This window comes from Lonchura striata, chromosome 1A (assembly GCF_050655825.1).
Source record: "Lonchura striata isolate lonStrDom1 chromosome 1A, ASM5065582v1, whole genome shotgun sequence".
NCBI classification, from domain to species: domain Eukaryota; kingdom Metazoa; phylum Chordata; class Aves; order Passeriformes; family Estrildidae; genus Lonchura; species Lonchura striata.
This window is the reverse complement of record NC_140741.1, coordinates 50,253,716-50,266,465: the sequence shown is the minus strand read 5'-3', so window position 1 is coordinate 50,266,465 and position 12,750 is coordinate 50,253,716. Positions and strand designations below refer to the sequence as shown.

The 12,750-nt window shown below is 42.7% G+C and overlaps 1 protein-coding gene across 2 annotated transcripts in view; it reads left to right on the top strand.

Moving 5' to 3' along the window:
• The first annotated feature begins 657 nt into the window (after positions 1-657).
• Positions 658-12,750, top strand: part of NAP1L1 (nucleosome assembly protein 1 like 1) — a 28,875-nt gene continuing 16,782 nt past the window's right edge. For both annotated transcript variants that reach the window (XM_021528147.4, XM_085569395.1), the window contains exon 1: positions 658-738. The gene's annotated coding sequence lies outside the window, so the exon portion shown is untranslated. The remainder of the gene's footprint in view (positions 739-12,750) is intronic.

Sequence of the window (12,750 nt, the reverse complement as noted above, 5' to 3'; positions counted from 1 at the left end):
GCAGGTGCTCAGCTTGGTTTTTCAAGATAAGCTTGTACTGACTGTGGTTTTATGGTACCTGCGGCCTGTGTGAATAGAGTTTACCTGTCCGAGTAACTTCTATTTATGCTCAGGTGCCTTCAGACACTCTCGAGTTCGGGCTCGGGGCAGCACCGAAGCGGCCGGGGAGCACGGCACCCTGCCCGGCGGGGGAGCACGGCTACCTGCCCGGCGGCCGGTGCGCCCTGCCCGGCGGCCGGGGAGCGCAGCACCCTGCCCGGCGGCCGGAGAGCGCAGCACCCTGCCCGGCGGCCGGGGAGCGCGGCGCCCTGCCCGGCGGCCGGTGCGCCCTGCCCGGCGGCCGGAGCGCCCTGCCCGGCGGCCGGTGCGCCCTGCCCGGCGGCCGGGGAGCGCGGCGCCCTGCCCGGCGGCCGGTGCGCCCTGCCCGGCGCTGCGGGGCAGCCCCTGCGCTCGGCGGGCGGGCAGCCCCGCGGCCCGGGCCGCACTGCCGGCTCCGCGCGCCGCTCGGGCCCAACCGCCTCGGCCAACGGCCGGCGCGCGCTCGCGGCCGGGGCGGGCGGGCGGCGCGAGGGCGCGCGCACGCGTTGCCATGAGACGCGGGCGGCGGGGGAGGGGGGTTACGTGGTGACGTTAATTCTATATGAGCGCGAGCGGCGGGAGCGCGGGTCCTTTCACCGCCGGCCGCGCGGCGCCTCCGCCTCGCTGCTCCTGAGTCACCGCCGCCCGCCGGCCGCGCAGGTACCGCCGGAGCGCGGCCCCGCCGCCGCCGCTCCGGGCTGGGGGCACGGGGGGCACGGGGGGCGGGCGGGGGGCGCTGGGCCCCCGCTCCCTCGCGGGAAGGCCGTGGATGCCGGCCCGGCCTAGCGGGGCCGCTGTGCTGGCGGGACGCGGGGGGCCGGCGGTGCCCGTGCCACACCGGGTACCCCCCGCGCCGCCCGCGGGGCGGCCGCGCCGCGCTGCTCGCCCCCCGGGCCCGCAGCGAGCAGCGCGGCTCGCCGCCTCCCGCGCGTCCGTCCGCCGCGCCCCGCGGAGCGCCCGGGCCGCGCTAGGCCGGGCCCGTGGCGCGGCCGGCGCCGGGGGGAGGCGGGTCGGCCCCGCAACACGTGGGCGCCCGAGCGGGGCCGCGCCCGGCGCGGCCGGGGAGCGGGAGGCTGGCGGGGCCGGAAAGCGGCGCGGGGAGGAGCGGGTGCGCGTCCGGCCGGCCGCGGGGAGGGCGCGGGAGGGGCTCGGGGCCGGTCCGGCGCGGGGCCCCGCGCGGTGTGTGCGCACATGGCGCGGCGGGCAGCGGCGGATGGCAGCGCGCCGTGGCCTTGTGCCGCCTCCCGCGCCTCCTTCCCGCTCCCGTGCGGAGCCGCGGCGCGGCTGTGCTGTGCCGTGCTGCTGGCAGGGGGACCCAGCGATTCAGCCAGCAGGCGGGCAGCTCCCGCGTCCTGCTTCACGGTAGAGTGGTGTCCGGGAGTTCAACATGTCGCTTCTCCGGATGCCTGTTAGCTGGTATCACCCTAAGCAGTGTCCCCGAGGAAGGCTGAGAAACCACCTGGAGGATTTAGTAACTACACGTGGAAATACTAACTTGTCTTCAGCATTTATCTAGAGCTATAAAGCATACTCCGTATGTTCCATATGTATAAAACATACACTTGTCTGTTCCATATTGACTGTTTAGCGTCCTTACACTGCCAATACTTGTGCGATTTTCAATATTGAATTAAAAAGCCTACCTCATTTGCTTGCCAAAAGAAAACGCAAACCTTTTTTCAAACAACTGGTGTAATAATAATACAGCAGCACCTTCCACACTTTATCTCCAAGCTTTCTGCAGTTAGGTGTACGTTTCAAATCATGTTGAGATACACTTAACATCTCATGTTCTATCTCATTTGTGGAGGGTAAGAGAAATGGGCATGGTGTCTGCAAGGTATGACAAATACTCGGCTCAGGGCCTCTTGGGATTTTAACATCTGCTGGTAGATGCTACATTAATTAGGCAGGAGATAGTGCCTGATAATTTTAATTACAGTCATGAAATTAAACTTGAGGTAAGAGTTAAGGCCTAAGGCTGTGAGCTGCTGAAGGTGGTTCTTGACAAAAATGTTAGTAGCTTTTTAGCAGCCTTCCTGCTGAGCCCATATTACAATGGTACACTTCAAAGCATGGGAGAAGCACTGTACTTTGATTGAAGCAAGCTGAGTGGTTTCCAGTCTCTTGTAAATCCAGAAATTATATTAATCCTTAGGGGAAGATAGCATTTAAAATATACGTACATGGAAATTTAAGTGACTTGGATGCTTCTATATGAGACAGAAGTTGAGGCCGCTCAGGCTTTGGGTATCTGAAGCATTGATAGAAGTGCTTAGAACAGGCCACTGACACCTGAGCTTGTGTGTGTGTGTCGCACTTAGTCCTGTGAGTGACACATGTTAGCAGTCTTACTGCCCTTCACTTTTTCTGTGCTTTGTGACAAGTCATGGCGATAATTTACTCTTGGTTTCTGAGGACTGAGTATTGTAGAATGTTGGTCCTGTGCACAGGTGATAGGTTGGTGTTTTTCAGAGCTCCTGGTCTTTCTCGGACTTTGACAAAGCTAGGAAGAGACTGTTGGGAGCACACAGAAGTACGGTGCAGCATCTGTGCTGCCAGCCCATTGTTGCAAGAAGTGCCAGATCTGCTGCGGCGCTGTTTACATATACACAGTAATGCTCCCACCATCCTTGTGCATCATTTACCCCCTGCGTCACTCAGAAATTATTCCTAGGAGCAGGTGGGGGATTTGTTATGGTGACTGCTTGCTGAACACCCTGGAAAGGGGTGGTTTGTTTTTTTTCTTTGCTTTGGGCATGTGTGCACAAGCGAAACTGAAACCGAAGCGCTGTGGGCATGATGTTATGATACTTTGTTATCAGAGTTTTCATAACCCTGAGCAAGACTTGGATCTTCTAGGCTGAGGCCATGTCCTCTAATACAGAACTCCACATCTATGAGGAAACTTTGGCTTACCATGTACATTTGATAAAAATCTGTTTATTCACTAGGCTCCTAAAAGTTAAAGCAATGATAACACGAAGAGCTCGACTCAATCATGGCAGAAATTGTATTCTTTCAGGGAGTAAAATAGCTTGAGGTTATTAATTTCAATAGTGAAAAATCTTAGGAAGGGAGTAAGACAACTTCTATTTTGGTGAAAGCCAGTTTATTCCAGTAGAACAACAGGTATGGTGAACATGTCTCTGATATCTTACTTTTACTCTCTGATATCTACCTTTTTGCTAAGGTAGTTGTAATGCAGTTCATATTCAGGTTCTTGTGAAACAGCTGCAAACATGGCATATCTCTAACTAAGGACCTGATTTTAAAGGAAACTGCAGGAATTGGAATTGGACAGGTTACAGAAAATGGAGATGCAGGTGCTCTTTCAATGCCTGTTGGTTTTTCTGCATCTTTATATACATTCAGTGCAGCTTAAGCTCTGTGATTTTCCATGAGCTGGGAGTGCTTTGGTATTTGTGAGGTACTAATGGACATTTACACAGAAGACAGAACTTTGCAGAGTGAAATGAGACTTTTTAGTGCTGGTTTTATTTCAGTACAGCTGAGAAGTCTTCTCAACTGGTCTGGGCAACTGCATTCCTTCAAGCTTCTCCTTGGGGAGGTGGCTAGTAAATAATAGAGTGGAACTTCATAGTATGTGTTTAATCCAAGAAAGGGTTGTGATGATGGGTTTAAGGCTTATAGGTCAAGTTTTCATTTGTGAATTATTTAGTGTTCAAAAGTGATTATAATTAAAGCTAATTCAATCTAGCTGGTTCTCACTCAGCTCAGAGGTTAGTGCATTTCCTCATCACCCAACATTGTTAATCTGGAGAGTAGGTCTGGTGTCATAATGTATTTGTCTAGAAAACCAGACATGCCTGGAAGGCATCACAGAAGTTGCCTGGGGATTCATTTGATGACCTTCTGAAAAATTAAGCTATTTAGAAGCAACGTGTGAGGGCTTTGAGGGCTTCCTACACTGAATGATTATATTATTTTCTGAATCAGCAAAGTTAATGCAGAAGTAAAGATCCTAATTACTGATGTGGCCTTGTATATTTAATCATAACTTTTGACCTTAATTTTTCAGGTCTACTTCACATATTACAGATCAAAGCTTTAGTTGCATTCAATGAAAAAAGTTCGCTGATTTACCTTTGATAGTCTAGAATTACTTAAAAATACAAATTATTTAAGATATTAAGTAAATTGTATTTTCTTGAAAGATTAATCTTTTAAATGAATTTGTATCATCTGTTTAAATGAAGACATTATCTGCATCCTAAATACTTGTCAAAGGTAAAAGTGCATGTCTTTCCTAGATGGAAAACTGTTTAGATTTTAGTACTGGAAAATACAGATGCATTTGGGGGCTGTGTGCTTAAATGTATGTCTGCACAGACATGGCGTGAAATGGTGATGTCTCAGTTTAAATCTTAACTTGCCATAATGAATAGACAGTTTGCACTTCAGCTGTTTCAATTGGTCATTGAAGACTATAGAACAAAGTACTACCAGTTGCTCCTTAGTAGGTTTTTATGTTCAAAAGATGAAAGCAAATTTTAGATACAAAACTGGGTTTTTTGTATGCTTTGAAGCATTCAATTGATGATTTTACATCTATTCTCTAAAAAGACTATCACTACCACTACCAAATAACAAATGAACAAAGCAAACTTCACCCAAAACATGAGCGATACTAGAATTAGCCAAGTGTTGGAGATTCTTGTTACTAGATTTGACGAAATGGATGCCTGAAATCTGGAATGGACAAACTATGACTTCTAAGACCCAGGATAGAAACATGCATGCTTGTTATCTTTTCTGACCATCTGCACTATGATTGCTTCAATCTACTACTTTATTTAGGTATTGTTTAATATGCAGTGTTTCAAAGGAAGGAGAAGGAGTTCTTTCAGATTTCTTGTGGAATGACTTGCCTGTGAGGGAAAGTTTTGGTTTAGTTCAGGCCTTAGTTAAAAATGTGACAGACACTGAAGAGCTGAGGAACACAGGGTACATGAAAAAAATTGTTCATATTGAAACCAAGTTTGAATCAGTTATTTTTGAACTTTTTGTTTATGTATGTATTTTTGTGTCATTTCTTGTTACTCTCCTCTCAAATACTATTAATATAAAATGTGAACTGCTTCTGTTGATCAGGTTTTCATGTTGGTAGGCCCTTAACTGAGCTAGGTCCTCTCTTCAGTGTTGAGCAGTGGATGCAATATTTTCATTAAGGATACATTACTGAAGTACAGGATGATCATATTTTGTAATTGTATGTTTTAGTCACCATGCATTCACTTCAGATCTTGCCACTTCTGCATGTTGAAGTCTTCAGTGGTCTCCATGCCATTATATATGTCTTTACATAGAAGGTTTTTGACCTTTTGAATTCTAAAGTAGTTGGAATTGCATCGTTTTATTTGTTACTTCAGATTTCAGTATTATTTATTTTGTCTCACTTGAGTCACCCTTTTAAGCAGTTGTTAAATTGTGATACTGCAGTTTTGGAAATAACTAATCTTTGAATGTTTAAGTGTGACCTGGTAGAGTGCTTTATGCTGTTTCTTGTGTGTGCAAGGTGGCTTTATCAGAAACATGCTTGCTGTGTTTGAACTGGTGAGATCCTCATGACACAGCCTTTTGATTATTTTACCACCATCTTCAGTGTTTTGGAGGTATCACAAACTTCTCTGTTGGTGCCAAAGGCAAGATTGAGTGAAATTCACAAGAGAGTATTTCTGAAGATAACTTTGTAAACAGTGCTCAAGTTCCATGGATCAAGTTCTCTGTAGCCCTGATACATGTTTACAATTACTTTTTAAACTGCACCTGTATTCATTTGAAAGTGACTGGCTCAAACCATAACCATAGGTATTCTTCTGTTGGGTCTTTACTGCCAGTTGTAACTTCTCATCCTAATAGCCTCCAAAATGTGTTAAAGTTGTGGTTGTGTTCTTTTTTTTTTGTGCACACTAACTTGTTAGTTAAAAACTGTGTTTTAAAATTGGTAGTCTAGTAGCGGCCGGGCTTCCATGGAAAAAATACTGAATAGAAGCTAACAAAGAAGTTGCTAAGTACATTTTTGGAATTTCAGTGGCTTCTTGGTTAGTGAATGAATTTAAAATTTCATTCATCATATGTTCTAGCAAGGAGCACACTTCTGAAACCTGTACCTATTTTTCAGTATTTTACAACCTTTTCATATAAGGATGCTTAGGTGTTTTTGAAGTAAAATTGGATAAAAACTTAAATGCTGCAGTGTGTGAGTTTTGCAGATAGCAGTGTAACTGCCAATATGGTCATGTTTGATTATGTGGTGATCTAGGCAGCCAATTAATGCTCTCTTTCCCAGTGTTTGATGTTGTGGTATGCACAAATTTGATTTTTTTAAGGTGTTACAGTGCACCCTGCTACCTGAAGAATTTTGTTAAAACACAATTACTTTTTTATTACTTTGCAATTTTTTAGCAAACTGAATGCCTGTACCAAAATTAACTGTATTGAGAAACACTGTCTTAGGAAATTTCAAGTATTTCCTTATACATGAAGACTTTGATTTCAGCCCTCTAGCCCTCTGCTGTTCTTCCCATTATCCATGATGGAAAGTAAAACCATAAAAAGCTACAGTGAGTATAAAAAAACCCCAAAAAAGATCCTTGTTAATTTTTCTAGGTTTGGATTTAAACTTGTTACTTCTCTAATAATGATAGATTGTTCTAAATAGAAGTTGTTAGGTTTTCTGCTACAGAATCTTGGTATTCAGAACAAAGGCAACATTTTGTGCTAATTGCCCTATTTTTAGAACATGATGATGGAGCTCAGGTCAGTAGCATAGACAAGCACGTAGATATTGTTTGATAATAGTCCTGATTTTAATTTGTAATTTTGTAGTTCATCTCCTCGCTATGGAGGCTCTTTTCTGCTGAAAGAGTATGCAGACACTATCTAATATGTAGTAAAAATACTACAAAGAGGAATTCAGTTTTTGTTGATTGAATCCTCATTTCCTGATTAAAAAATTAGTTCAAGGGAATGCTTACAATGGGTTTCCACATGAATGGAAACCAATCCTGCAGTTAGTAATAGCAGAGTAATAATACTTATTATCCCTCTGTTTTGTGTTGAAGAATTTGACTTTTTCCTGTCAACTGACATTCTCATAGAAGTGTAGAGCACTTCTAAGTTGAAAGGGTGGAAAATGTGTTTTCATGCTGTAACGTGTATAAATGTATTGTGCAGAGGCCTGCAAACACTAGTGAAATAGTTGCATTGGCAAGTGGCTGAAGTTGATGCTTTTACCTCAGGAGTTGCTAGGGGGTGTAAAATAATATCACTTGAAGGGGAAAGAACAGTTTCAATTGTGTTGTGTTACTTGGTTCAGCATGCTAATGCTTTTATCATGTTTATTTGTTCTCTACAGCCAGATTCTGAATTTTGTATTACCATAAATGAGATGTAGCAGTACAGTTTCACAGTAACCTCAAACTTGCCTAACCCTTTTGATGAGGTGTTAAAAAAGGTACTTGCCTGTGACAGCTTCTGTCTCTTGACCCTGCTGTGACTTGTATAACTGAAGGTCTAACAGTGTACAAATAAATGCTTTGAACATTTTTTAACTTTACTATCATTCAAACATTGATGAAAAGAAGGGGCTATAGGGTTATGCATAGCTAAGGAGGAACTACAATAAGCTTTTCCAGCAGGGTTTACTTTCTCTGACTTGAAGATCATTCAGAAGAGAAACTGGTTGTTCCCTTTATGAAAGGAATGTATCTCTCACGTGATATGAGTGCTTCCCATCTCAGATATTTAAGCTTATGTGCTTAGCTAGAAGTTGTTCTGAGTGTATTTCGTGAAATGCTGCTTCTTTTTCAAATTTCTTACCCTTTTCTGTTTTGTCAGGACACCTTACTTAAGCTTCTGCTAAAAATTCCTATATATTGCCATGCCAGTTAGTATTTCTGCTGTTAACTGTGTGTGTCTTTTGCACATATTGGATGAGTTTGTGCTAGCACAGTAAGTTGTGTCAATACTGCAAGAGTCCAGTGTCACCTTCTTGTGACTGTATTGAGGCACCTGGATTCCTTGCTTCCACTGACCATTAGCTCCTTAGTCTCTTTATGCAGAATTTAATAGCTTTTATATTAGTATTGTATTTTTTATTATATCTTACTTCTGTATTCTGTGTTTGTATTTGGGTAGACAGTTTAAATGATCTGTTCTAGATGTGCAGATTTAAATAAATTTTGTCAGTTTTTGTTCCTGCATTAACAGTTAAAAATCTTTTGTTAACAGAATAACTTTGAGACACTAATAAAGTTATTGTCTCTGGAGAGTTAAGTGGCTGATAAAGTCTTTCATCACACAGATGAGGTATCTTTATGTTCCAGCACTGCACCTATCTGCTCATTTGATTGAGATTGATTTTCTTTTTCGGACCTTCAGCTTTCCTAAGAAGGCATCTTTTTTCCCCAAGATGAATGATATAATCTGTTTAACATGTTTATCTGCTGTGTTAATCATAGAAACATGGAATTGTTTAGGTTGAAAAAGGCCTCTCCTCTAAGATTGAGTCCAGCTGTTAACTCAGTGCTGCTGTGTTCACTGCTGAACTGTGTCCCCAAGTGCCACATCAACACATCTTTTGAGCACTTCCAGGGATGGTGATTGCAGCACGTCCCTAGGCTACTTGCTTCAATGGCTGACAACCTTTTCAGTGAAGAAAGTTTTCATAATATCCCATCTAAACATGCCCTGGTGTAACTTGAGGCCATTTCCTCTCATCCTGTTGCTTGTTTAGCTGGGAGAAGAGACCACTCCCCACCCAGCAACCAGCCTCTTTTTGGGTTGTAGCAGGGAGTGATGAGGTCTCCCCTCAGGATAATAATACATACAATCTTCTTGTTTTATAGCTGGTTTTCATGCTAGTGGTAATGGATGCATGAATTTGATCTCATAGATATAAAGGAAACACTCGGTCTTATGCTTTATTTATTCCCTTTTAAAATGATATTTTAACCTGATGCATTATTCAATTGCTTCTTTTTGAAAAAGAGCTAATTTTTCTCATAGTTACTACTGTATGATCTTCTCTCTCATATCAATTTCCCTGTCCAGTGATTGCTACCATAGTTTCTACTAACAGTTTTGGAATGAGTGATGCATTTTTGGGCTTGTTGTACCAAGACATTTCAAGTGTGAAACTCATGTACTGTGCACTTTTCAAACAGTTCACTCAGTTCTCACAGAATTGTTTAGGTTGGAAAAGACCTTTAAGATCACTATGCAGAGCATCTGAGCTCTTTAAAGTTACAAAACTCTGTTAGAGGTTTTGAGCAAACTACCTCAGAAAATTACTTTGAACATCTGCAAAGAGTGTTTGCTAATGGATGTCTACACTATTTTAATTTTTGTTTTCATATTTAATGATGATTATGTAAGGAGAAATCTTAAAAGTTGCCTTGGAATTCTAGGCAAGAACATCAGCTAGAAGTAACTTCTACTGAATGTATTGCTCTCGAGTTTCCCAGTCTTTAGTGAGACTTGAACTTGGTGTCATTTGTCTGGCACCTTTGATTTCTGCACATACTGCAAATAATTTACCAGACTTAATCCTGATGATTTTTTTAATACAACTAGCTGTCCTCCTGTGTGAGCAGTTTGTCTAGAGAAGGGGAAAGAGGTGTTTCCTGAAAGGGAGGGTATGGCACTGTTTGTGGTATGCTCGGAGATGCTGAACAGCTGAGATGTGTTGTCAGCCTGCCAGCCTTGGGGCTTGTGCAGAAAAGCTGTTGTTTTGCTGGAGGAACTGTGTCTCGGGAATGTCTTGCTGTCTCAGCTGACTTGTAATTCACCTCGCTGTGACCTGTCTTCCTGAGGGCGAGCGGATGTCCGGGTAATCTAATAGTGGTGTGCTTACTTGGGACGCCTAAAGCTGATCTGAGAAAGAAAAGGCTTCTCACCAAAGCCTGTGTCCTAGCTGTAATACAGCTGGTGCCTCTGTGCAAGTACAGGTTAGTTTCTGTGTGGATAAAGGAAAGATTAGGAGGCACTGAACACTTGGAGTTTGTATTTTTGTCTTCACTTAGCAAAATCACTTAGTGAAGAAATGATAACCCTTGAAAACTGAAAGCTCACTAATGACTTACTTGAGGATAAACACATGAACATTCTGCTTGTATCAAACTCCGTTTCTTGAAAAACATGACAGTTTAACAAGATCAAGTGTCCTTTAAGCCTAATGAAAATAATAAACTGTCACACAGTTTTGATAAGTTATAGTTTTTAGGGGGGTTTTGCTAATTTTTAATAATTCTGCAGGATGTACTCAAAATAACGGGTAAATTAGTGCTGGATTAAGTCTTCCAACCTTTTCCATTTTGATAAAGAATGTGCTTTCTTGTGATGGCAGGCAGACTTAAGGTACCTGTATGAAAGAGGTTTTAAATTTAAACTTACAGGAAACTTGCAGTGTAGCTCGCTTTTCTGTACTTTTGCATTCTTTTGTAGCATGAACTCCTACACATTCTCTTTCAAGCCCTGAAAAGATAACTGTTGCTTTTCTTCTGCATATTTTTACAAGCAGCAAAACATTGTAAGTAAAGCCTGTAGGCATCTCTGTATTTGACCATAATGCAGTCTACTGCATTCAAACAGTGGCTGTAGCTGTTCGAGTAACAGGGAAATAAAATATTTTACTAGTAAGGTTTTTGCATGCTGGCTTTATACAGGGATGTAGACTACCCTTTATTTGTGCTCATAAGCCTCTTCATGCAGTATCTTAGTCCAAAACTGCCACCTAGACACTGAGGCTTGAAGTAATAGACCAGGTGTATCCAGGTTTGTTATAATCCTGCATTGACAACTGGTGAACTGATCTCTCCCTGGCACTACTTCAGGGAGTGATGCTAGTGGTTATGTTGCTCACATGCCATGGTGTAGCTGCTGTTCATGAACCTAAATGAACCTAATAATGAACTGGGAAGGACACTTGTGTCTTACGGAGAGTGGAATGAAATGAGTTCTATATTTAAATATTTAGTGCTCAGGAGATACTGCAAAATAAATATTATGATCTAATATTATTGATTATGGTATGTAGTGTATTTGAAACCCTAAAGACTAGACCAGCACCTTGAACTGAGATTGCTCAGAGATAGTGGAGGTTGATTGCTCTTAAGGAATGCATTTTCTCAGTGCTTTTCTGCAGTATTTTTGTTTCTGTTTGGGTTTTTTTTTTAGCCAGTAGGGCTGTCTTTGCAGAAAAACTTATGGTTGTTTAAGTAAATGACAGTAAACAAAATGTGATGCAACTACATCTCTTCTATGCTAGTGGGTTGCACAGATTAGCCTAAATGTCTGCCAGCATAATTTTCTTGGCAGTGCCTTGTAGTCTTCTTACTCAAGGACAGTTGTCTAGAGCTGGCAGATAATTTTCATGACAGACACTAGTATCTCCTCAGTTTGCAGAAGAACTCTTCCAACTGTGTACATTCTGATACTGAGTTGTATAAAAATGGAGAGAAGATTAAAGGACGGGACATGAAAAAGACTGCTGCAAGAATAGGAAAAATTGGATGAGAGAGAGAAACACACTAGAGGAAGGCTCTGAAGCTGACAGCTGCTTGATACAGTCTATTTTAATTTCAAAAAAATCTTTGAAGAATGTTATTCAAAGTATTTGAGTAAACTGGGCCATAATTTGAAACCATGCAGTACTTGCAGGGATTGTTGAAGAGCCAGGAAGCAGAGAGTGATAACTGCCCATTGCAATGAGGAGAGAGAGGCGGGTGCTGGAGTCCCACAGGGTGCTGTAGTGAGATGAATTCCTTTAGCATGATCAGAAATTATCTTGGAAAGAGGATGAACAGTAAAAGGATGGATGAAAGTTTGTGATGACAAGTAGTTGTTCAGAGGTGAAAACAAGGGCCCAGTGAGGAATTCAGGAACAGGATACTGCTGGTGAAATTTTCTCTGCTACAGAGTTGCATGGTATAGAAAAATCTTTATACTGATCTCTGAGCTGAATATTGCAACTGAGGAACTTGAATGATACCGTCAGTGATATCTGGGAGAATTCTTACCATGTCATTGCTTTTTTCCAAGGTATTGGCTAATGGCCCTTGTTGGAGGTGGGATGGATGCTTCTTAAAGTTTTTAGGCATCATTTGGTCATAGCCAATCTTATTTTCATTTGGGAAAAATGTTTAAATGAACTGTGGAAGTTAGTCTCTTTCAGAAAACCTCTAAGGTGTTTAAGCTACTGTTTCATCTAGCCCACTGACTTGGAGAGACCACAGGGTTTGTGCTGCCACTGGTCACATGTTTCCTGAAAGGACTACCTTCTGTTTTATGGAAATTAAAGCTTTTTTTGATAGGGAGAACAGAGAAGGGAAATGCTGATCTCTGCAAGGAGCTTCACTGTGTTGCATTTGCAGAAAAATGTATGAAAGGCAGGTGAGCTATGCATCTTGAGCTCTTTTGCACAGCAGTACTGTGAGTCTCCTTGAAATGGTCCTGCATTAAAAACAGGTTAGAAGGAAGTGTGTAAAGAAAAAGTAGTATATTTTTCATGGATAGAATGTTGTGTATATCAAAAATAATGCTAATTGCTACATTGCTCAAGTAAAATGGGAACCTGTATGTGAGAGTTGTAATTGTATTATGCTTTCTGTTTCTGTAGGTCTTCAGGGCATGCTATCTTTGAGAATG